Genomic DNA, 22,597 nt, shown 5'->3' with positions numbered 1-22,597 from the left:
AGGAGAGTTCTCTGATAGCAGTGTTCCAATATCTCAGGGGCTGCCACAAAGAAGAGGGAGTCAAGCTATTCTCCAAAGCGCCTGAAGGCAGGACAAGAAGCAATGGATGGAAACTAATCAAGGAGGGAAGCAACCTAGAACTAAGGAGAAACTTCCTGACAGTTAGAACAATTAACCATTGGAACAACCTGCCTCCAGAAGCGATGAATGCTCCAACACTGGGAGTTTTTAAGAAGAGACTGGACAGCCATTTGTCTGAAATGGTACAGGGTTTCCTGCCTGAGCAGGGGGTTGGACTAGATGACCTCCAAGGTCCCTTCCAACTTTATTATTATTATTATTATTATTAGTCTAGAAACCTACCTTCTTTGAGGAATGATTAAAATATCTTGATATGCTTAGCCTACAGAAAAGATGCCTGAAGATAGATAGGATAGCAGCCTTCAGGAATCTGAAGGATTGTTACTTGGAGGAATGCACTCATCTCCTCACAGGTCAAGGGCCAGAACTAAGGGATAAAACTACAAAGAAGTAGATTCAAGTTAGACCTCTGGAAGAACTTATTGACTCTACAACAGGAGTCTTCAAACTTGGCCCTTTTATGACTTGTGGACTGGGAGTTGAAGTCCACAAGTCATAAAAGGGTCAAGTTTGAAGACCCGTGCTTTACAAGCTTTGAACACTGGCTCTCACTGTGAAGTGAGGAATTCTCCTTCACTGGAGGTCTTCAAACAGAGATCTTCAAAGAGATGCTCTAGTAGTGGATTCTCACTAAGCAGATGACCTCCAAATCTCTTTCCGACTTCATGATTCTATTATTCTATTCCCTCATTTCAGCCATGCTTTTCCTTATGGCATTATCATGTCTTTCGTTAACTCTTGTATTTCAGAGAAGATGCAGCGTGGGTCTCTCATTGTAAACAAGCACAGAAGGTCCTTTAAGCCAGGGGTCTTCAAACTCAGCCCTTTTATGACTCATGGACTTCAACTCCCAGAATTCCTCAGCCAGCGTGTCTGGCTGAGGAATTCTGGGAGTTGAAGTCCATGAGTCATAAAAGGACCGAATTTGAAGACCCCTGCTGTAAGCTAAGCTCTCTAGTTTACTGGGTTGGTTTTGGGAATGCTTTCCTCTGCGGACACGTCTACTCCTCTGAAGAAACTATCAATCTGGTTCTTCCTTTTGAGCTTTGGTGCACTCTCATTCTTCTTGTCACATAACTGAGAAATTACTGAAGGGGCTTGAGAAACAAATTTTTAATAGGTGATGCGAAATGGTAGCTGTTCTTTAAATTTCTTATTTGAGTTAGCTTTCTGGGAAAGGAAAAGTAAGATAAACTACTGTAGCCAAAGTTTTCCTGTCCTTTTCCTTTCATTCAGTTCATACCATACAACAATAGCTAAGCAGCAATTTGTTTTCTTTTTAATTTCGTACCTTATGCATGCCTTATTGTCAGTGAGCAATGTGCTGATGCTTGAGGCCTATTTATGCCATTTGGGGCTGCAATACTGCAATTTTAAATAAAAGAAAAATAGCAGCTTGGCCTATCATCAGAATTGAGGATTCAGCACGAACGGGATAGCAGAGTTTGATGGTGTTTTCTATATGAGCAACAACATCTGCCTACAGAATTTGATGAGTAAAAGCCAGACTTCTCAAGGAATCCCAAAGGATTCTTGGATGCTGGGAGGCATTTTGCCTGAGATGCTATTGGGAGAAGTGGTCTGCCCAGTGAATTTAACTCTTTTGCAGTGCCTAAATAGGACTCTTTTCTTCTATGGCCAGTTCTTCTCCCTGTCACTTATCTTTATCCATTTTTGTTTCTCCCTTTTCCTTCATCACCACTACCACCTCCTCCTCCTTCTCCTCCTTTTTTTTTCATGGAAGTAAAGAGGGGAATATTTGTGCATGTCTGTGTCTGTATTCCTTGAGATATATTCGTAATTTCTGTATGAGCCAATCAGTAACAGTAGCAATAACAGAGTTGGAAGGCATCTTGGAGGTCATCTAGTTCAACCCCCAGCTCTTGCAGGAGACCTATACTATTTCTGATAGATGGCTGTCCAGTCTCTTCCTAAAAGGCTCCAGTGTTGGGGCACCCACAATTTCCAAAGGCAATCATTGGTGTACGCAGACAAGGATCAATCAATTTTGTAAATGGGACACCTCATTTTCAAGCAATTTCTTTTAATTAGTAACTGATTCAATTCATATTAATTTTGTCCTAGCTCTGCCTTCTGACATATTCATGTGCATGCATGCATAATAAGCACACACACACACACACACACACACACACACACACACACCATTGGGTAACATGTACACATTTATTGTGCAGAGGACAGAATTTCCAGGACCAGTTGCAGTTGGCAACCCTCAGTTGATAAAAAGGGGAAGCTGGACATAACATCAGATTTTTGAGGGCTTTTTTAAAATATCGACAAGGTTGGTTGGTAAGAGAATATTTTAAATGCAGCTTCGTCTTCCTCTTTTATTAATTGTCAATGGCAGCTATTAATTGTCCTTTGAAAGAATCATACTTTGCCACTGAGAAAATAAGTAGAATAGTCCAGATAGAGTTTTCAAATAAAATCATCTATTGAAACTGGGGACAGCTCTTTCAAAAAGAAAAGAAAAGCAACTCCTCCTAACATGAGACAAACTCTTCTGTCAGTGTGGCAGTCTTTCCCTGAGCAACTCGCTACGATGTTATTATCTTAAATCAGCGTTTTTCCAATTTATATCCTCTCATATGTATAAATTTCAACTCCCAGAATTCTTAGAAAGAGCTGTATTGGCTGTGGGATCTGGAGGACACTCTGGCTGAAGAAGGCTGTCTTAGATGATGCTTCCCTTATAGAAATGCATTTAAATATTGTCAGTACTAATAAAACAACAATTACATTCTATATCAGGGGGAAGGCAACCTTGACTCTTTTATGACTCGTGGACTTCAACTCCCAGGGTTCCTGAGCTACTACCCCTGTTCTATATGTTGCAATGTATGGGGCTGTGTGGAGCAAAATATCAAGAATCTGTGGTGATATTCTTGTGCTATAATATATGCTAACCTGGAAAGCAATTATATTCATTTTTTAAAATATTTTTTTAAATGTTTTTCAACAGAATTAAAAACAATACTGTTTTTAATTAAAGAATACAGAAAAATAATGAAGTGAAAGATAAATAGGGAAAAAAAATAAAAAAAATTAAGCAGCTTCTGATCTTCTTAATAGGTTATAGATACATTTACATTTTGCCCTCTCTAATGTTTTTTTGTTTTTGTTTTTTTTTTAATAAAAAATTTTTATTTTCAACTTCACAATACATAACAATCTTACAAATACTTCAGAAAAAAATAAAACAAATTGATACACGCCACATTCAGTCTTGCCCACCCATTTCCTCCCAAACCGTATCCCACCTCAAACCAACTTACTTCTTTCCCTCTTTTTCTTCACTCACCCCCCTCCTCCTCCTTCACCTCCACCTTCCTACATACTTCTCACCTTCTTCTTCTCCCTCTTGATGCGGTCCAGGGGAAATGCCCGAGCAGTTCCTCTCTCAAAATTAAAACATTAATATTATATACAATAAGACTACTTTATCTGAACTGCTTAAACTGCTTAAACTTCAACCCATCCACCCCCTCCCCCCCGACTTCCCAGGGCACAATACAGGATTATGCAAACATATTAAACATATTAAACATAATCTATTTAAGTTTACTAATTATACAATGAACAAAATCATAAAAACCCTTAACTCTCTTCAAACTTTGATATCATAAGTTTATAAACAAAATCATTACTTGCCCTCTCTAATGTTGTATCATAACTCCTTTCTTTCCACAAGTTACCCTTTCTAATTTTCAAACCCATAAAACATAAGTTCATTTTTATCTTTTTTAAAAAAAACAAAAAGTCCATAAGGGGTTTCTAGTCACTAATAAATGTAATTATTGAACTTTCCCTAATCCAACAAATTAATTTTGCCACCTCTGCTAGTTCTGTTATCTTCACCAATCCTCCAATGTGGATATCTCAGAGTATTTCCATGTTTACAACTATAATAGTCTTGCAGCTGTAATTATATGGAAAAATAATCTGCCCTGTTTCTTTTCTAAATGACTGTCTACTAATTCCAGTAAGAAAAGTTCTGGTGTCATGGTTCCGATCAACGAGACCAAATAAATCAGAATTCCAAGACAGGAAAGTTCCTCAAAGGACATGTGTATTGAATACATAACATCAGCACGAACAAAAGTGAAACCAGATCTAAGCTCCCCCCCCCAAATCAAAGTAATACAATGTAATAATCCAACCCCTCTACTCATGCTGTCCAATAGCACAACCTGGCAGGCTTTCTGACTAAACAATCCTCCTTCTTCTCTTCAGTATGGGAATGACCTTGGTTCCCACAAGATTTGCTCATGTTTAGACTACCAGAAATACCCTTTTCCCCCTCCCTTTCTTGTGACAACCTAGAATGACAAAAATGGCTTCAGTCAGGTTCGTTATAGAGTTGACATCTGGTTTAAGTAGAACCTTCATCACCTGCAGCATTATATGTATTTGAACCAAACATTTCAGTCTTTTCTACAAGTCCACCAGGAACATGACCCTTCATTCTGCCCACATTTCTAATATAAATGTGAAGGGCTGTACACATTCTAGACATTTTTTTCTGAAGTCATATATCAACAGTACATCATTTTATAAACATTCTCTTTTAAAATATAACCTAATGTACATTTCAACCCTTTAAGCCACATATTTCCCACTGTTCCATCTGTATGTTGTATCCAAAGTTCTTAGTCCATTTTATCATACAGTCTTCTTCTCTTTCATGTTTCAATAAAACTTTATGCATTTTAGCAATTATATGTTCATCATTTGTTCCTAGTCCAGCTTCAAATACTATCTTCTGCTGCTCAATTCCAAATATCCTATTATTTATTTACTGTAAATCTTTCTTTTAACTGTGCAAACAGTTGAAAACAATATCCCTCTACAACCAATTGCTCTCTTGATTTCATCTTATATTCTCCCTATGCCTGTTCTAACAACTATCACTGATCTTCATTAATATATCAATAAATTAACCATCTTTCTTTACCTACTATTTCTTTCCTGCAAAAAATTTGTGCTGAGACTCATAAAGGCATTTTTAGAAAACCTTACCATCCAAACCTCCAATTATGCCCTTCTAATTCTAAAATCTTATTTCTCAACAGAATATGCGGGTCAGATGGGGGTAAAGCAGTAAAGCATGACCTCATGGGCTAATTTATTCCAAAATGAGGAGGCTGCCATTGCTCATATTTTTCACCAGCTCCTCATCCTCCTGACCTCTCCAGAGGATAATACATAAGGCAGGTGGAATCTGTCCAGTGGTGGGATTCAGTCGGTTCGCACCACTTCGGCAGAACCTGTAGCTAATTTTTTGTTGCCAGGGCTCAGAATGGACTTCCGGAAGCGGCATCCACACAGAGAACCAGTTGTTCACATATTTGAATCCCACCACTGAATCTGTCTAAAGAAGATATTCTCATAAGTAACAATACTGAAAGAAACAAGGGTCAACTTGTAGTAAAAATAATTCCAATGAAGCTGCTGAGAGGCACAGAACAAAACTATGTGATTTAGCGGTATTTTTCCCCCTCAGCTTTTAAATGTGAATCTTTTGAGCAATCATGTTAACTGTTTTCCAGTTAAATTATGATAGCAATACGTTCACTGGCACTCCATGATGGTTCTATGCTATTTCCAAATTCAAGAGCATATATCTCCAAATCCCAGTTGTTGAGAAATAACTTCAATTTGAGAGAATAAATAATATTACGTTTGGAAGCTGGGTAGCACTTTTCATAAGTTCAACATGTTTTATAACCACGCTTTTTGTAATCCTTTCAAGAACCGAGTTATATCCTTTGATTCACATTTTACACACAGGGGGATGCAACTCAGAGGGGAAGGCTTGCCTGGATTTATCTAGTAATTAACCATCTAGTAGCTGGTGGCAGAGACAAGGGTCATACCACGAATAAAATCCAGACAAACAGTTCAGCCCCTATCTTAAGTCAAATGAATGATTAACCTTCAACATGATTAAAATAAAGGGCCCAGTTTCTCACCCACAAACAGTTCGCTTAGCGCTATTTTGCATGTCAGCATTAGCCCTTTCACCTACAATGGCTTCTTGTCTCCTAGTAGCCAGCTAAAGCTCTAGATAGACTGATAGCTGCCCCACTTCCTCAGAAACGATGTAATGGTCCTATATGCAGGTTTTAAGCAAAGGTAAAAGCTAAGCTATTGGGCTTAATTTCACCAAGATTAAAACCAGGAAATGCACTTTTTAATTGAAATCAGAAATTAAGAGTCAAAGATTAAAAATAACTTTCTAACAAGATGCCTCTCTTGCTTCAGGCAAGGATATAAAAGGCCTCTTATTCTTATTTACCTTCTTTTCTGTTCTCTTATAGCTTGACCCCAACTCGTTATGTATGTTATGATTTTAGTTTAGATCTAGGTCATTTTAGAGAAACTGAGATATAACTGCAGATTTTCCTATTTCTGAAAATATAAAATCTAGATGCTATAGATTTTTTGCCAAATCCACTCCTATTTGTGGATTTGGCAAAATAGACATTTCACACACACTTTTTGTTAGAAGGTAAGAGTAGAGCAAGTATGACTATTTACTCTAGTCACCTTTTAATACAAAGGAAAGTTACACTAGCTGGAAGGCACAACTGACTTACATCAATATTTCTCTTCTTACTACAATTGTTCATTTGTGGAGAATCTGAGTCAAGATATCCATTAGATCTGAGAGACAATACAGTTAGGCTCCATACAGGCAAATAACTATGGAGTGAGGTTTATTTGGTAATATCTGTTCAACATGATACTATTTGGTGGCATAAATATTTTCAAACTCCTTTTATACTTTCTCAGAAAAGTCTAAAATCAAGCAAGTCCAAATTAAAACAGCAGATTTCAAACAAAGTAATAACAATATTTGTAACTAGAATAAAAGACTATAAAACCTAGAAAAAATCATTTCTCAGTCAGTTTTATACAATTTAAGGATATATATTATAGTAGAAGGAGTGACAGAAATTGGGGGTGAAGTCAAAAGAGGAATCAGTCTAGAGTCTCTATGTAGCCACAAATGGACTAAGTCCAATGCCTCTTGAATTCCATTGGCTCTTATTTAATGTCAAGATAGTGCTAACCTGTTAGTTGAGTAGATTCCTGTGCATAAGCATGAGTAGTAATAAATCATTTAATTAGAACATCATGTGTGGTACTGATCTTTCACAACTGACATATACTGATTATAAAATGGATATCAAACTCTTGAAGACCATCAGGTCCTGAAGTCATATGTCATAAGCAGAAAATAAGTGTTTTTCAGTCTTCTGACAAAATACTTGCAAGTTAATTTGGAGCAATAATTTGGATGCTCTAAACTTAATAACAGGTTTCTGAGTCATACTTACCAAATACAAACGGTATGCTTAGAATTTCACAAATGAAGAAAAAATATTGTTGCTATTCTAATGCTAACTCTGATGCCACAGTACTAAAGACAGTTACCTTGAGATATAAGTCAGTGAAAGTAAATGAGTTAATATCTGATTAAGTAGATGTGCTACCAACAATCAATAAAAGCTGAACCTTGAAGTTCTCTATATATCAGAAAACCACATTTTAGTGTATCAATAGCAATATACTATCATTAGCATCTAATGCCAATCAATAAATTGCCATGGTATAATGCTAACATACAGCTAGTCATAAAAATGTTCCAGGCTATTGGTTAATATAAAAATGTATGGGAATTTCAGAACTATTGACACAAAAGGAAGTCCTGTGCACACTAGGTGTGCCAAGCTGTGTTAAGAACACCAATGTGCCTGACCAGCTAATTATTAGATAAGTATGCAGGGGTGAGTATGTATGAGGTAAGTTCAGAAAGTGAACAATATACTTAGTATGCCTACATTTTTTTTAGGGTTAATTTCTGGATTTTTTTAAAGACAGTTTGACTTGTCAATCAATGTACTATAATTGTCAATTTGACAATTAAAGGTTTGCCTTAAAAAGAACAGAGCAAATAAATTAAGTATCCTTTAACTCAGTGGTTCTCAACCTGTGGGTCGGGACCCCATTTGGGGTCGAATGACCATTTCACGGGGGTCGCCAAACCACGCTGTCCGCCATTTTTTCCCCTTTTCCCTAGCTGTCCTACTCCCTCTTATTGATGGCCACACCCACTTGGGGGTCACCACAACATGGGGAACTGTATTATGGGGTCACGGTATTAGAAAGGTTGAGAACCACTGCTTTAACTCAGTGGTTAAAGGTTGAGTTAAGGCAGTGGTTCTCAACCTTTCCTACTGAGCTTTGGAAGGACCTAATCCTCTTGGGTTTCCCAAAAACTATTAAAACTTGTTTTTTCCCTCAAGTATAAGGTCTAATATGCTAGGAGAGCCTCTTATAGTTGTGCATTTCATAGTGCTTTATTTGCTTGTTTTTGTACTGTACTGTTTTGATGGAGTAGGGATTTTATATTAGTTTTTCTATTATGGTTCATCATCCAAATTTATGTTCTTAAAATGGACAGGTTTGTAAATTTCTCTAATAAATATCTAAAATCTGTTCAAATCTACACACCATTTACACATGTTTGTGGGCTTTTTTAAAAACAAGTTTCTATTATTATATTTATGTTCTATCAGTATACTGTATTCCAATATCCTATATCAAAGGCTCAGTTGAATTTTGTAAAGAGTTTTTCTTCAAAACTGAGCAAACAGATTTAGTACATGACTCGGTACAATTAAACCACAGGGGAAGCCTTTTAAAACCTGCATGCTAATTAATAGCTTGACAGATTAATCGGAGAGAGTACCACTTTGTACATATAGAACATGTCCTACTGTTTCTCCATTGTAATTCTATATCCCCAGAGACACATTACTAGGCATAACCCCCAAAAGAATCCTTTCTCTAGTAACAACTAGAATAATACTCTTACAATGTAACACATAGTACACTTTAAAGCAGGGGCGTCCAATCTTGGCAACTTCTCCAGTCAGCAGTTCTGGGGTCTTGAAGTCCAGAAGTCTTAAATTTGCCAAGGTTGCAGACCCCCTATTTTAAAATATTTGGTAGCTCCCAAGACCTCACAGATACTTTTTCCCCAATGTTTTGTTCCTATACACAATGTGTAAATGCAGAATGGTTAAACCGATATGGAGAAAGGCATGTTTAATCTAGAGCAGCAGAATAATTAAGCACATAAATGTTACCTTTGCACTGACTATATTTGAAAAATTATGATCTCACCAATTTTGTGAGCATCTTTGCCTTCACCATGATCCTTGAGATATTTACATTCTCTCACAGTATTAACTTTCATTAGCTAACTGTGAACATCCTACACAAAAAAATATGTTCTGGACTTGCATAGAAGATATTGAAGTAATTTACTAGAAGGTTGCGTTGAAGACATAAAAGGAATACCTTCTTATTTATGACCTCCTTCATGGCTGACCAGGTTTTTTTTTCTTATTGGAACATCTATTAACATGTTTTCTCCTGAGGATGCTATCAAATAGGCCTTGGCTCAGCATTTGCCACTTTTGCTCTAATATCACTAAGTTTATTCTGCATTTCTTCTTCTTTGACAAGTATAGTTACATCTTAGAATGAAATAAGAACAATCTCTCAAAGTGGTAAAAAAATAAGGCGGCTACAATAAGCATATTCTTAGCTATGGAAAGATCTAAAGAAGCTAATTCCAGTCTAAAATCACTTTTTTTTTCACAGTAGACAAATTAATTCATATTTTCTCAGGTTTGGAATTTTATGTAGAGCTGCATCTTGGCATTTAAATAAAATCATTTAGGAATGATTATATCTCCTTTCTCTCTTGCCATGTTCAGCAATCCAGATCTGGAAATGGTCAGTGACAAAGAAAGAATTCCACTTTAAAGTAAATTTATTTTAGTGGTAAAGCCAGTGGTGGGATTCAACCAATTCATACCACTTCGGCAGAATCGGTAGCTATTTTTTTTGTTGCCCAGGCCCAGAATGGACTTCCAGAAGCAGCATCCACATAGAGAACTGGTTGTTCACATATTTGAATCCCACCATTTGGTAAAGCTAACATTAAAGTATGAGAGAAAATAACAACCACAACAGTGGTGTATCATGGGCAGATCAAGGAGAGTAATCTATCCCAACTGCAGGCAATAATAGGATGCACTGCAGGCTACTGAGAGCTGCTGCCAGAATGCTGATCAGCTGTTGATGGTCACTGGTGCAGCACAGCCAGAGATGGAGCAGAGCAGTTGGCAGTGATGTGGTTGGGCCAACTTGGCTCCTGCAGCAGCTGCAGTGGTGGGATTCAGCTGGTTTGCACCACTTCGGCAGAACCAGTAACTAATTTTCTGTTGTCCAGGGCCAGAACGGACTTCCAGAAGCAGCATCCACACAGAGAACCGGTTGTTCACATATTTGAATCCCACCACTGAGCAGCTGCTTAGCCCCCAATCTACTCTAGGTGTCAAATACAGTAGATATGCCACTGAACAACCACAAAAAGAGTGTGTATTGATTGGAACATTGAATGTCTGTCAGACTGAGAAATATAACCACAGAGTACTGTATAGTGTCTAGAAATTAGGAGAAACCAAACCAAATAACTACTTTAACAGTTGTTATAACTGTTTAACAATTCCTTTTATAATACTTTTCTGTTAAGGTGGGAGAATCTCCAACAGCCCAGATGATCGTGTCTAGCCTGAAATTTGGGGTAGTAGCAAAAAGACAACAAGAAGAGACAGCATATTGAAATGGGTCTGTTGTGGTAGAACAGGAACAAGAGTTTGACTTCAAAAATTATTTGGCAAGGAAGGAAAGCCAGAATTAAACTGAAAATGCTACAAGAAGCTAAAGAAAATGGAGGAATTGGAGTACTGGATTGGGTCTTATACTACCAAGCGTGTGTTCTAACATGGTTAAAAGAATGGATAACCCTCAGAAATAAAAGATTGTTATACTTAGAAGGACATGACTTACAACTTGGATGGCACGCATTTCTATAGTATGAAAAGAATAAACTCCATAGATATTTCCAAAACCACTACATAAGAAATGCATTATTCTCTGTATGGGAAAAAATAAACCAAAAATCTATACGAAAATTCCAGGATGGCTATCAACGATGAAAGCATTTGTACACCCAAACTTAGTTAAATTTGAGAAAATCCTAACATATAAGGATATTTTGAATATAGATGGGAAATTAAAATCTAAACAAATGTTAGAAGATCAGGGTATTGACTTATCATGGTGGCCTTGACTGCAAGGTATGATAAAGATGTTAAAATATATGATTTTTATAAAGATCAGACAATGTTTGATCAGGTGTTGACCTCGAAAAACTAATTAAGAAATTGTATAACTTTTTATTGAATTTGAAAATGGAAGATAAACAAGTGAAAGAAACAATGATATAATATGGATACAATATAAAATTTGGATACAATATAGAATTAGAGAAATGGCAAAATCTTTGAGAAAGAAACTATAAATTGACAATGGCAACTTTGTATAAAGAAAACCTATATAAAGTGTTTTATGTTTTATAGATGGCATCTACCACCAATTAGATTAGCAAAAATGTTTAAAAATATGTCTAGTAAATGTTGGAAATGTAATCAAAATCCTGGTACCTATTATCACCTGTGCTTTAACGTATGTTAAAGCAAAAAAAAAAATTGGACACAAATACATACTTAGTTAGAAAAGATGTTAGGGAAACATGCAAACTTTCAACCTGAACTTTTTTTATTAGGTATAATTCCAGAAAAATTCGATAAACAAAGTGTATGTTTAACATTACATGCATTAACGGCAGCGAGGATTGTATTTGCTCAGCACTGGAAAAAATGAAGAAACACCATTGGATGAAGAGATAATCAAGAAAATACTGGACTGTGCTGAAATGGATAGACTTACATTGAGAATCAAAGAAAAAGAGATACAGAATATTTTCAAACACGGAACTTATTTTATTAATGGCTAGAAAAATGGGATATATATAAAAGAGTTTGGTACAAAATAGTACAACAGTGGAATCCCTCCCTTCCCCCTCCACACACAGACAGGTGCAGTCATACACATAGTAATTTCCTTCCCAAAGTATCAAGTTCTACCATGGCAGCTTCTGAGATGCTAGGTACCTGAGACATGGCTCTTGTAGATATCTAGTTGGATGTACAGAAATATTCAAGAAAATATTTCAAGAAAATACAATGGTACCTTGGTATGTAACTGCTTTGAAATTTGGTATTGAATTTGGTACTCAACACATTTTGACATGAACATTTTATTCTGGTATTCATCATTTGTTTTGTACTCAACACACAAGCTAGAACCTATCGGTATCAGCTGCCTTGTGACTTCCTATATTATGCTTTATGGGAAACATTTGTTTGGTACTCATCATTTTTAGTACTCATCGCATCTCCCGGAACCAATTAACAATGAGTACTGAAGTACCACTCTATTCATTAAAGGCTCCAACTAGGAGAAACAAGCCCAGCATTTTATGGTGTGCTACATATGAGATGCTCCAGCCTGACCTAGGAACCACATTACTAATTTGTATGAGAGAAAGGCCAGGCTCATCAAGACATGCTGTCTGTCGATTCCCATGAGAAGAGGGAATAAAGACTAATCAGCATCATTACAGCTTATTTCACAGAGCTCCGGGTTGAATCCAAACAGCTGTTATTCCTTGAACAGAAGAGAATGAGACAGAGGGGTGGGGTGCCACTGTGAGAGATGCAGAGGAAAGCTGATTTAAATGTTATTTTCCCATCAGATTTTTGTGTCTTATCTGTTAGTCATTCCAGATAATCCTTCAACCATCCAAAGCAGATATTTAGAGCCCAGAGAGCTGCAAGGTAAAAGAAAACTCAGGAAATTTAACAAAAGCATACCAAGTTTCACTACCCAAGTCACTCTGTTACTGCCATTCAGATTCTGTTCCTAGATGCCATCTCATTCTGCAAACTGGTTTAATAAAAGGGCTGAATAAAATGGAAAAGCCCATTAAGTTATGGTTCTTTTTAAAAATCAGATACATTTGACAATGTCTCTAATTAAATTTAAAAAGAAGCACCTGCATTAAGGATTATTCTACACAGCAGAAGAATTCCATTATACAGAGACAGCATTGGGAACCTATAATGGCCTCAATATTAATTACAATGGAATCTCACAGACATTAGACATTTATTTATAGACTTTCTCCTTCTACTCAATACAAAATCCTTTAGAAGTGCAGACTGAAAATAGAGAATAATGAAAACTACATTTGCCTATAGCAATAAAAATATAACCATTGCTCTGTTGAATGGAAATGTCGCTTTACTATATTGTTCCCCTTTAGACTAGCTTTGCAGGTGCAGTAATCTATATTTCTCATTCATATTAACTGAATCTAACTTTGGTGCCTTTCTATTTAAAAGTGAAAACACGATTTCCATGTATTTGGTCTTTTCCAGTTACAAATGCAATCTCTGGAATGGTTATAAAGGTATTTAATTTTGTAAGTTGCATGTAATTCAATTGCATTATGAATCCTTAAATGAGCTATTTTCCTAAGATTTTGCTTGAACAGACTCGTATGGCAAAATTATTATACTGAGTTTCATTTGAAATAGAATTATATGTTTTCTGTCAAGCTGTAGAAGGTGCTTAGAACAATGAGAATCCTTGAATGGCTTACTGTCTATATAAATCTATATATAGGTGAGGAATTTACAGTACTGACAAAATATGATGAAACAGATTGGCTTCAGGTTGGTATAAGTAGTGAGTTGAGGCTCTGTACTTTCCCCTTATTTATTCAGCCCATATTTAAGGGAAGCTGAACTGGAAGAAGATGATCATAGTTTTAAAATTGGAGGAATGTCAACAACCAAAATATGCAAAATATCTATAAAGTGTCAATGCTGCTAATATTGGATGTTCTTGCTTTGACAACATATGGAGATGCAGCCTTTTTATTTCTTATGCTTTACTCTTAGAATTAGATGATACTGGGGGAAAAGGAGGAGGAATGTAATGGGAGTAGGTGAGGACCCAGATTGTTGGGGGCAATGTAGATATATGTATACATTGCTTGCTGGTGTACACCGCTTAGAGAGTGCTTGCACTTAAAGCGGTATATAAGTCCCATAAATAAATAAATAAATAAATAAATTAGACATAACAATATTATAATAGGTGTGAACTCAGGGCTTTTGAAATAAGAGATGATAAGAAATGGCAGGTTGGAGTAAAGGAGGGAAAGCCTGCATTTCAAACTAATTGGAGAATGTGATTTATGGCTGTTAATTACAGGAGGGAATTATGTTTGATACTATGTGCTAAGGGGAGGGGAATCCAGATTTTGGCTTCACCTATGTACGTGCGGATGCTATGCCACTCAAATAAAGATTCTTTAAGGTAAGCAATGCCTCAAAGTTCTTTGAAGACTTCCATCTGTTGGAACCATGACATAAAGTTTAGTAAGAAAAATCAAGGAGCAAAGTAAAAAAAAATGGGAATAAAATTAAATATAAGAAAAGCAAACTCATGATATCAGGTAAAAAAAAACTGCTTTAGAACTGACAATGAAGTTACTGAATCTTCTAAACATGATTGTTGGATCATGTCTCCCTTTTATGACCTATCATTAAAAGTAAAGGTACAAGCAGTCAAGAAAAAGGCCATAGAGCAGCCATAAAGGTATTCAGATGCCAGGATATATCTATTCCTACAAAGATCAGAATCATGCAAGCAAAGATATTCCCTGTGCTACTCTATGGAAGCAAAAATTGCACTTTGAAGATGCAGGATAGAAAGAGTATTGATGCCTTTGAGCCTTGGTGCTGGAAAAGATTCCAGTGCATATGCTGCAAAGCCAAGAAACCCAACAAATGATTCATTAAATTAACCCAGATTTCTCACTCAAGGCATAAATGACCCTGCTCAAATTATCCTCCTTAGGACACTTTATGCAAAGATCTAATTCTCTGGAGAAGGTTCCAATGCTACTGGTAGGAAAGGTAGAAGGAAAGAGAAGAAGAGGAGAACCAACAATGAGGTGGGTGGACTCATTTACAGTGGCAATAGGGGTACCCCTGGAAGAGCTGAACGATCAGGTTTGGGACAGATTGTCATAGAGAAAATCTACATATGTGGTCAGTAAGAGCTGACATCAAGCTGATCATACATGATCAATCATGTAAATATTTTCACTGGTATCAATAAAGTATTACGAGGGTTTTTTGGCAATTCCCCCCCCCCCCCAATGCAGAAGGTAAGACTGGCTAGGGAGATTTTCATCTTTGCCAAAATCCAAAGCAGGCACAGAGCTGAAATCCTTCAGCGGGCAGCTTTTACAGCTAGTCCCCAAAGATGAGAAGTAGCTGAAGTCCAAGGAGTATTTTCAGCTTCAGAGCAGAGAGGCAATGTGGTAAGGAAAGAAGTGGTGGTGCTCCAGGGGTGGTCCTGGGAGGACATGTGAATCTTCCTCTCTCTGCTCAGGGGATGAAAATACTGCTTGGATATTGGCATGTAGGATTTTTAACTCCTGAGCAGAGAGACAGTCACACACTAACTGCATTGAGCCTCCCCGGGTCTCTCTCAGCTCCCTACCTCCCCTTCTTACTTGGGACTCCATTGTCTTAATGATTTGAAGATCACTTAATGACTACAGGCAGGAGTGCCAGGATTATGGTTGTTGAGCAAAGCAACCACTTGATATCTCACTTAATGACTGTTTGCTCAATGACCAAAATTCTGGTCCCAATTGTGATTATAAGTCAAGAACTACCTAAATCAGTATTTTAAAAGTAATAAACACCAGAAGCCACTATAGTCAAGACAAAAATAAACTGCATATTTTAATTTTTGTAAGAATAATAGTGGATCAAAAAGGAAAAAAGAAAAAAGCATTTGGTCACAGAGGCCAATTGAAATGAAAAAAAGCTTCTGAAAAGAAACTGACAATGGGTCATATTGCATTGGTAGAAAGCAGAATTAGGCAATATTATTACATAAGGAGGGTTAGTCATAGATTCCTTGTTTAAATTTTAGAAAATAGACCTCTGAAAAAGAGAAAGAAATCTGTAAAATCAGAGGTAGCCAAAAATTGGGAGTATAATTTTACCTTATGAACATATACTTTGATAAAGATATTTGTCACAAAAGTCTTTTATAATTTGGGAGAGAAGATAGTACTATCTCAGATCATCTGGCTATAAATATACTTCAAATGTGAAATATGAACGATTAAGTAGGAGGAATCTAAAATGAGAACTCCTATTAAGGCTACTTTGGTTATCCAACAAGGAAGTTCAGTTCCTTCTTTCTCAGGTATGTATAATGGCATGTGAGAAAGACTTTTAGAAACAGTTCAGAGATACTGCCTAGGGAATGGTGAGATAAGAGAGGACATAACCAGCAGCTGGACAATGGGCAGAGAAAGAGGCTCGGAAGAAATCTTCTCTAACTTCTCAGATCATAAAGGAGATGGTGGGTGATTTGGCAAGATTCTGTTAATGTAGCCTTACAATGAGGTAGAATTAGTTCATCTGGTCATGTCAATCAATATGTGTTTTAGTAAGAAAAACACAGAACTTATAATAACAAAGTTGGAAGGGACCCTAGAGGTCTTTGTCCAACCCACTGCTTGTGTGGGAGACCTTATACTATGGGTATCAAACTCGCCATGTCACGTGATGTGTCGCGACGTAGCACGACTTTTTTTTCATTGCTGGAGCTGGGGTGGGCACAGCCTATGCATGATGCAACCGGCCCATGGGCCGGGAGTTTGACACCCCTGCCTTATACCATACCAATCTCTTCTTGAAAACCTCCAGTGATGGAACACCCACAAATTCTAGTGGTAAGCCATTCCACTGATTAATTGTTTTCATTGATATAAAATTTCTCCTTGGTTCCAGGTTGTATTTCTCTTTAATAATCTTCCATCCATTATTTCTTGTCATGTTCTCAGATGCTTTGGAGAATAGATTGACCCCCTATTCTCTGTGGCAGCCCTTCAAGTACTATTGGAAAAACTGCTGTTGTGTCATGCCTAGTTCTTTTGTTCAAAAAGTTAGACATACCTAGTTCCCGTTCATCCTGTTCTTCATACAGTTTAGACTCCAGACCCCCTAATCATTTTTGTTGCTCTTTTCTGCACTCTTTCTAGAATCTCAACCTCTTTTTATATTGTGGATTGAAGTGGACATAGTATTCCAAGCATGGTCTTACAAAACAAAAACAACAAAAACAAAAAAGAACAAAAAGAGACAAAAATATTTTGTTTCATACAATTAACTATACATATGACCCCAGACAGACATATCTCAAGAAAAGTTTGATGATGGAATTCAAAAATTACTAAACGTGTTCAGTAACTACTAAATCAATGGTTTAGCTAAAAAATAAAAGATCAGTTCACAAGGAGGTTTCCACCCTATTTTAGGACAGAGAAATTTTTCACAATGGGTTTGTCAAGAATTAGCCTGGGCAGACAGGCCATCGCATTTTTTGATCCATTAATTTCCTTAATAAATTGTGGCAAAGCTGTAGTCAAAATATGTTGTAATTTCAGCAAAGGGTCCCTTCTGCAAGGTGTTTCAGTATGAGGAAGATGGTGTAAAAGGTATGTTGCTGCCTCAGAGTTTGTCAGTGGGTGACCCCTTTCACAAAGTACTGTGGAAAGGAGGCCAGCAATCACAAATATCAGAAGGCAACTGCTGGGCACAGCAAAGATACAGAAGGATTAATTTATTCATGCCTGTCCCTTTAAGCTTTCTGAAGCAAAGCTTTAACATGAGTAGTATCTCCTTTAAAGCTTCAGACTATTCAGTCCAATCATAATGTTCAACTAAAGAGATAAGATGATTAGGCTGCAGAAGTTCTTTGATCTTCCCCTTCCTACTAAGCAATTCTGGCATGCCAGCCTCAGGGGAGATAGTTTAGCAAGCCCCCTTTCACCGTAGGAGCTAATTTCTTTGCTGCTTACCTTGCTTTTCCTATTTGAGGGAACAGCCCAATTCCCCATCCAGAAAATTAGATGTTTTAAGACCAAGGTCTCTTTAGTGGCCCAAGTAGCCAAGTAGGATTTTATTAATAAAATAAAAGAGATGTATTTTAAAAAAATATCTACAGATGCACAGATAATTATTGAGGTTATGCCAATACTGCTCAATGTAACATTAATATGAGATACTAAGCACAGTAGCTTGAGTGGCTTTCATTACACTGAAAAAAGAAATGTAATCTTTTGAGCTTAATAGCAGTTAAACGGGAACTTCTTCCACCTTTTGCTTTCTCTGGCCTCAGTTTCTATTTGCTTACTCCTTGCTTTCCTCCGCTCCCCAAGTCCCTTCCCTCAAAGCTCTTCAGTGACTGGGTCTGAAAAGACATGAGGGTCTCTCCATCTTTTCTGTTCAGAGAAAACTGGAAAGATTTGCCAAGTGAGGTTAACCCAAAGTCCAGCCTTCACAACATTTTTAGTAAAGTAGTAAGGGTGCTTATCAGATGGGCTGATGATTCAGCACTGCTAGCATTTAAAAGGCAAAAATACAAAATGATTGTGATATGTTACAGAAATAGGTGGATCCATTTCATTCTGTCATTAACCGACACAAAGCTGTTCAGCCAGAAAACCACAATCCAATGTACAGATTTTTTTAAAAAAATGGGAGATAACAAGCTTAGCAACAGTAAAAAAAAAATCTGGAGACTGAAAATGAGGCTCTATGAAGAGCTACTGAAGGAGTTAGGAACTATTAGCTTTCAGAAGAAAACCTCCGGGAGGAGATGGGGGCTCTATTTGAAAGAATGTCACACAGAAGAAAGCCAAGATCTATTCTTTATTGTCCCACAGGGCATGACACAGATAAGTTAAATGAAGATAAATTCTGGTTGCAAGTTAAGAAAAAAAATCTTAACAATAAGAGCAGTTCAGTAGTGGAACCAATTACCCAAGAAAGCAGTGTACTCTCCTTCACTAAATGTGTGGAAACAGTGAAAGGAGCAGAACTTGTTCAAGGTTGCATTAATTTAGATTTCTGCATGGATCAGAAGGTTGAACTCAAAGAGTTCCTCAAAGAAGCCTTAGGTACATTCATCCTTCATCCCTATCATTAAAAATCAAATTATTTTTAAAATAAGGCAAGGCTGTTTAGAAATTGTCATTGTTGTCATCCCTGATACCCAAATTTAAGGCTGTACTAAATGTGATACAAAATAACCAAGCAGTATTTGCTATCACACCACTAAGTTACTACCTGAAGTTATTCTTGCAACCACTCTTTATAAGCCCTGCTCTAAAATCTAAGAATACCAATTGCTACTGACAACTGCATAATCGTCCTAATAACATAAGCTTCTTGATCAAGGAGAAACCCACGTATACTCAATTCTCTTTTGCTTAAGCAGCAAGTCACATCATTTATTTATTTATTTATGAGACTTATATACCGCTTTAAGTGCAAGCACTCTCTAAGCGGTGTACACCAGTAAGCAATGTATATATATATATGTATATATATATTTACATTGCCCCCAACAATCTGGGTCCTCATTTTACCTACCCTGGAAGGATGGAAGGCTGAGTCAACCTTGAGCCGGTGAGATTTGAACCGCTGACCTGCTGAACACAGTCAGCTAAAGTGGCCTGCAGTACTGTACTCTAACTGCTGCGCCACCTCGGCTCCTCGTGATGAAGAAAGGTTAAAGCAGAAATGAACTAGCACCAATGTCTGATAGTCAGGATAAACATCTAGACCAGGGGTATGCAACTTTGGCTCTTTTATGACTTGTGAACTTCAACTCCCAGAATTCCTGAGCCAGCCAGGAATTCCTGAGCCATGCTGGCTCAGGAATTCTGGGAATTGAAGTCCATGAGTCATAAAAGAGCCAAGGCTGCCTACCCCTGATCTAGACCATGGGTGTCCAAACTCGGCAACTTTAAGACCTGTGGACTTCAACTCCCAGAATCCCCCAATCAGCACAGTTGTTTTTTACCCAAATCTGAAAGTAAAAATAATGTAAGTTCCTTTAAAACATTTAGAAGTCTACACAAAATGCCAACATAGTCATGCCAACTTGACCTTTAGCGCTAAAATCCAAATAATGGAATATAGCCTTTATAGATTATATATCTTTTGTTTTATTTAAAAAGTGAATGCAGATAAGCCATTTTCTGGAGAATCTTTCTGCAAATAGTATGTTGAATTTAGACCATCCACCTAAGTTAAATTCAGATATCTAAGAAAGGGAGAAATTTCATCTTTAGTAATCACAACAGAAACAGAAATATCAGCCTGATATTCAGGAAACCTCACCTATTTTTCTTCTGAAGACATTTGTTTATTTGGGAATTCATACCAAGAATATATTTGTTACAATCAAATTATTGCTTATTATTGTCAGTATCTCCCAATAAATATTCACATCTAATCTGTACACGGAGAATATTTACAGGTTGTACAAGTAAATTCAAATAATAATTGTATAAATTTTCTAGCATACATCGTAAGTCCTGCAAGCTGTCACACATCAATGCCCATGAAATGATATCTTGTTTACATCTGTTTTGCAGCTTTGTTTCTATCCATCCAACTGTATTAAAACAACCTTATTTCCATTTTGTGTCTACTGTGAATATGCTCACTGTGTTTTTGCAGCTAAGATTTGAGACTTATTTTTACTTCCATGCTAGATAAACTTTGCACAAAAAATGTAGGTTTGCCATTTTCTCTCTGCCAGCTTCTTTAAATGATTTAACTAAATAACCATGGGCAGTGCACATTTAACTAGAAGAAATTAATCATATTTTTTTTCAAACTTACATGAACATAAATTCTATCTATTCAAAAGATCTCTATTCAAGGGTCCCCTCCGGTGTGTAAAATTGATCTTATCTATTTGCTTTCCTCTCTCCCCTTTCTTCTACATGCTAATTCTAGTGACTTAGATACAACAATAGTTGTTGATTCACCTCAGAAATCAGTGGAAAAAAACCTGGATTATTACTTCAGTCAGATTCTTGATCGACTTGTTCCATGTTTTTGTTTTCTGAACATCATGAAAACATTGTTTACTAAAACTGTTTTATAAATTCTAATTTTTCCTCTAATAGAGTTTGGTAGTGCTGTTGTATAATGTCAACCATGTATCATATACAGTAGATAGGAGTTTGAGGATGGCCACAGAAAATATGAACCAACATACTTTTCAGGTAAAAAAAATCCTTTTTTCCTTAGTTCAACTAACAATTAAATTGATCTATTGAACTATTCAAGGTACTGCTGCTTTATGGTTTTCACAAACAGACAACAAAATAAATTGTGCTTGAAACCATAAGCATGGGGGGAGGGAAAGCAAATACAAGAGGGGTCTGAAAGTCTACAATCAATGTTTAACACTCCCATCCCCTCCATATGAAGCCCCAGGCAAATGAATATCTTTTAGCTTCTCTTTTCCAAATCTGAGTACAGAACCACTATCCCATTCTTATTCTTACAATATAAGGGTCTTGTGGGAAACACTGAAATAATATATGCGATCATTGAGCTAAAGCACACCACATATGTTAACTATTCTTCTTGATTTAAGAAGAATATTTAACATGTATGGAGAGTCATATGGGACCACACCATGAGCCCAGGCCTCCTCCTGGGGGCTCTCACTCTCTCTCTCTCAATCTAGACAAAAAGATATGAATATATATATATATATATATATATATATATATATATATATATTCTGAGGTTTTCGCGGGTGTTTGTATGTAGGTCTTTGGTTGTTCGGGTTTTCTCCCATGTAAAATTGGAAATGTCTTGGCGACATTTCGACGAAGTCCCATTCGTCATCTTCAGGCTGGTGCTTTCAGCTTCGTGCTCCTCGAAGCACGAAGCACGTGCTCCTTTGCTGCTCGAAGCACGAAGCTGAAAACACCAGCCTGAAGATGACGAATGGGACTTTGTCGAAACATCGGCAAGACACTTCCAATTTTACGCGGGAGAAAACCCGAATAACCAAAGACCTACATATATATGTGTGTGTGTGTGTGTGTGTGTGTGTATCAGTAGATCTCACTGCCCATCACAATGCATGCTGAGGAACAGCTATAGGTGAATGGAAGAGAAATAGCAGTAGTGTCAATTCCTAGCTCCAGATAGAGCTCGTAAATACTCTTTCCTGAAACTCCTGGGGTTCTCTTCCAAGTCAATATAATAATACTGAATTAGATGGACCGATAGTCTGATGCACAATAAGCTATCTATTTATATATCTATGATTCACTCTTCTGGCCTTCTTTTCATTCATTCCAATCATATCCCTATGGAAGCTGGCAATTCTGCCAACTCTCTGCTCTGGATATAATTAGCTCACTCTTGATGTACTTTCTCAGCAGAACTGCCCGCTCTCTGGAGAGGCTTTCTAACGAATTGGTGCATATGTTGTTGCTCTGGGCCCCCATTTCCCAATTAAGTTA

General features: G+C 37.0%; 1 protein-coding gene across 1 annotated transcript in view; it reads right to left on the bottom strand.

Moving 5' to 3' along the window:
• Positions 1-22,597, bottom strand: part of DLGAP2 (DLG associated protein 2) — a 358,902-nt gene that overhangs the window by 279,110 nt on the left and 57,195 nt on the right. The gene's annotated exons all lie outside the window — the stretch shown is intronic.

Source organism: Crotalus tigris, unplaced genomic scaffold, assembly GCF_016545835.1.
Source record: "Crotalus tigris isolate CLP2741 ecotype Arizona unplaced genomic scaffold, ASM1654583v1 scf7180000024117.2648584, whole genome shotgun sequence".
Classification (NCBI taxonomy): domain Eukaryota; kingdom Metazoa; phylum Chordata; class Lepidosauria; order Squamata; family Viperidae; genus Crotalus; species Crotalus tigris.
The sequence above is the reverse complement of the archived record's forward strand: the minus strand, read 5'-3'. Positions and strand labels throughout refer to the sequence as shown.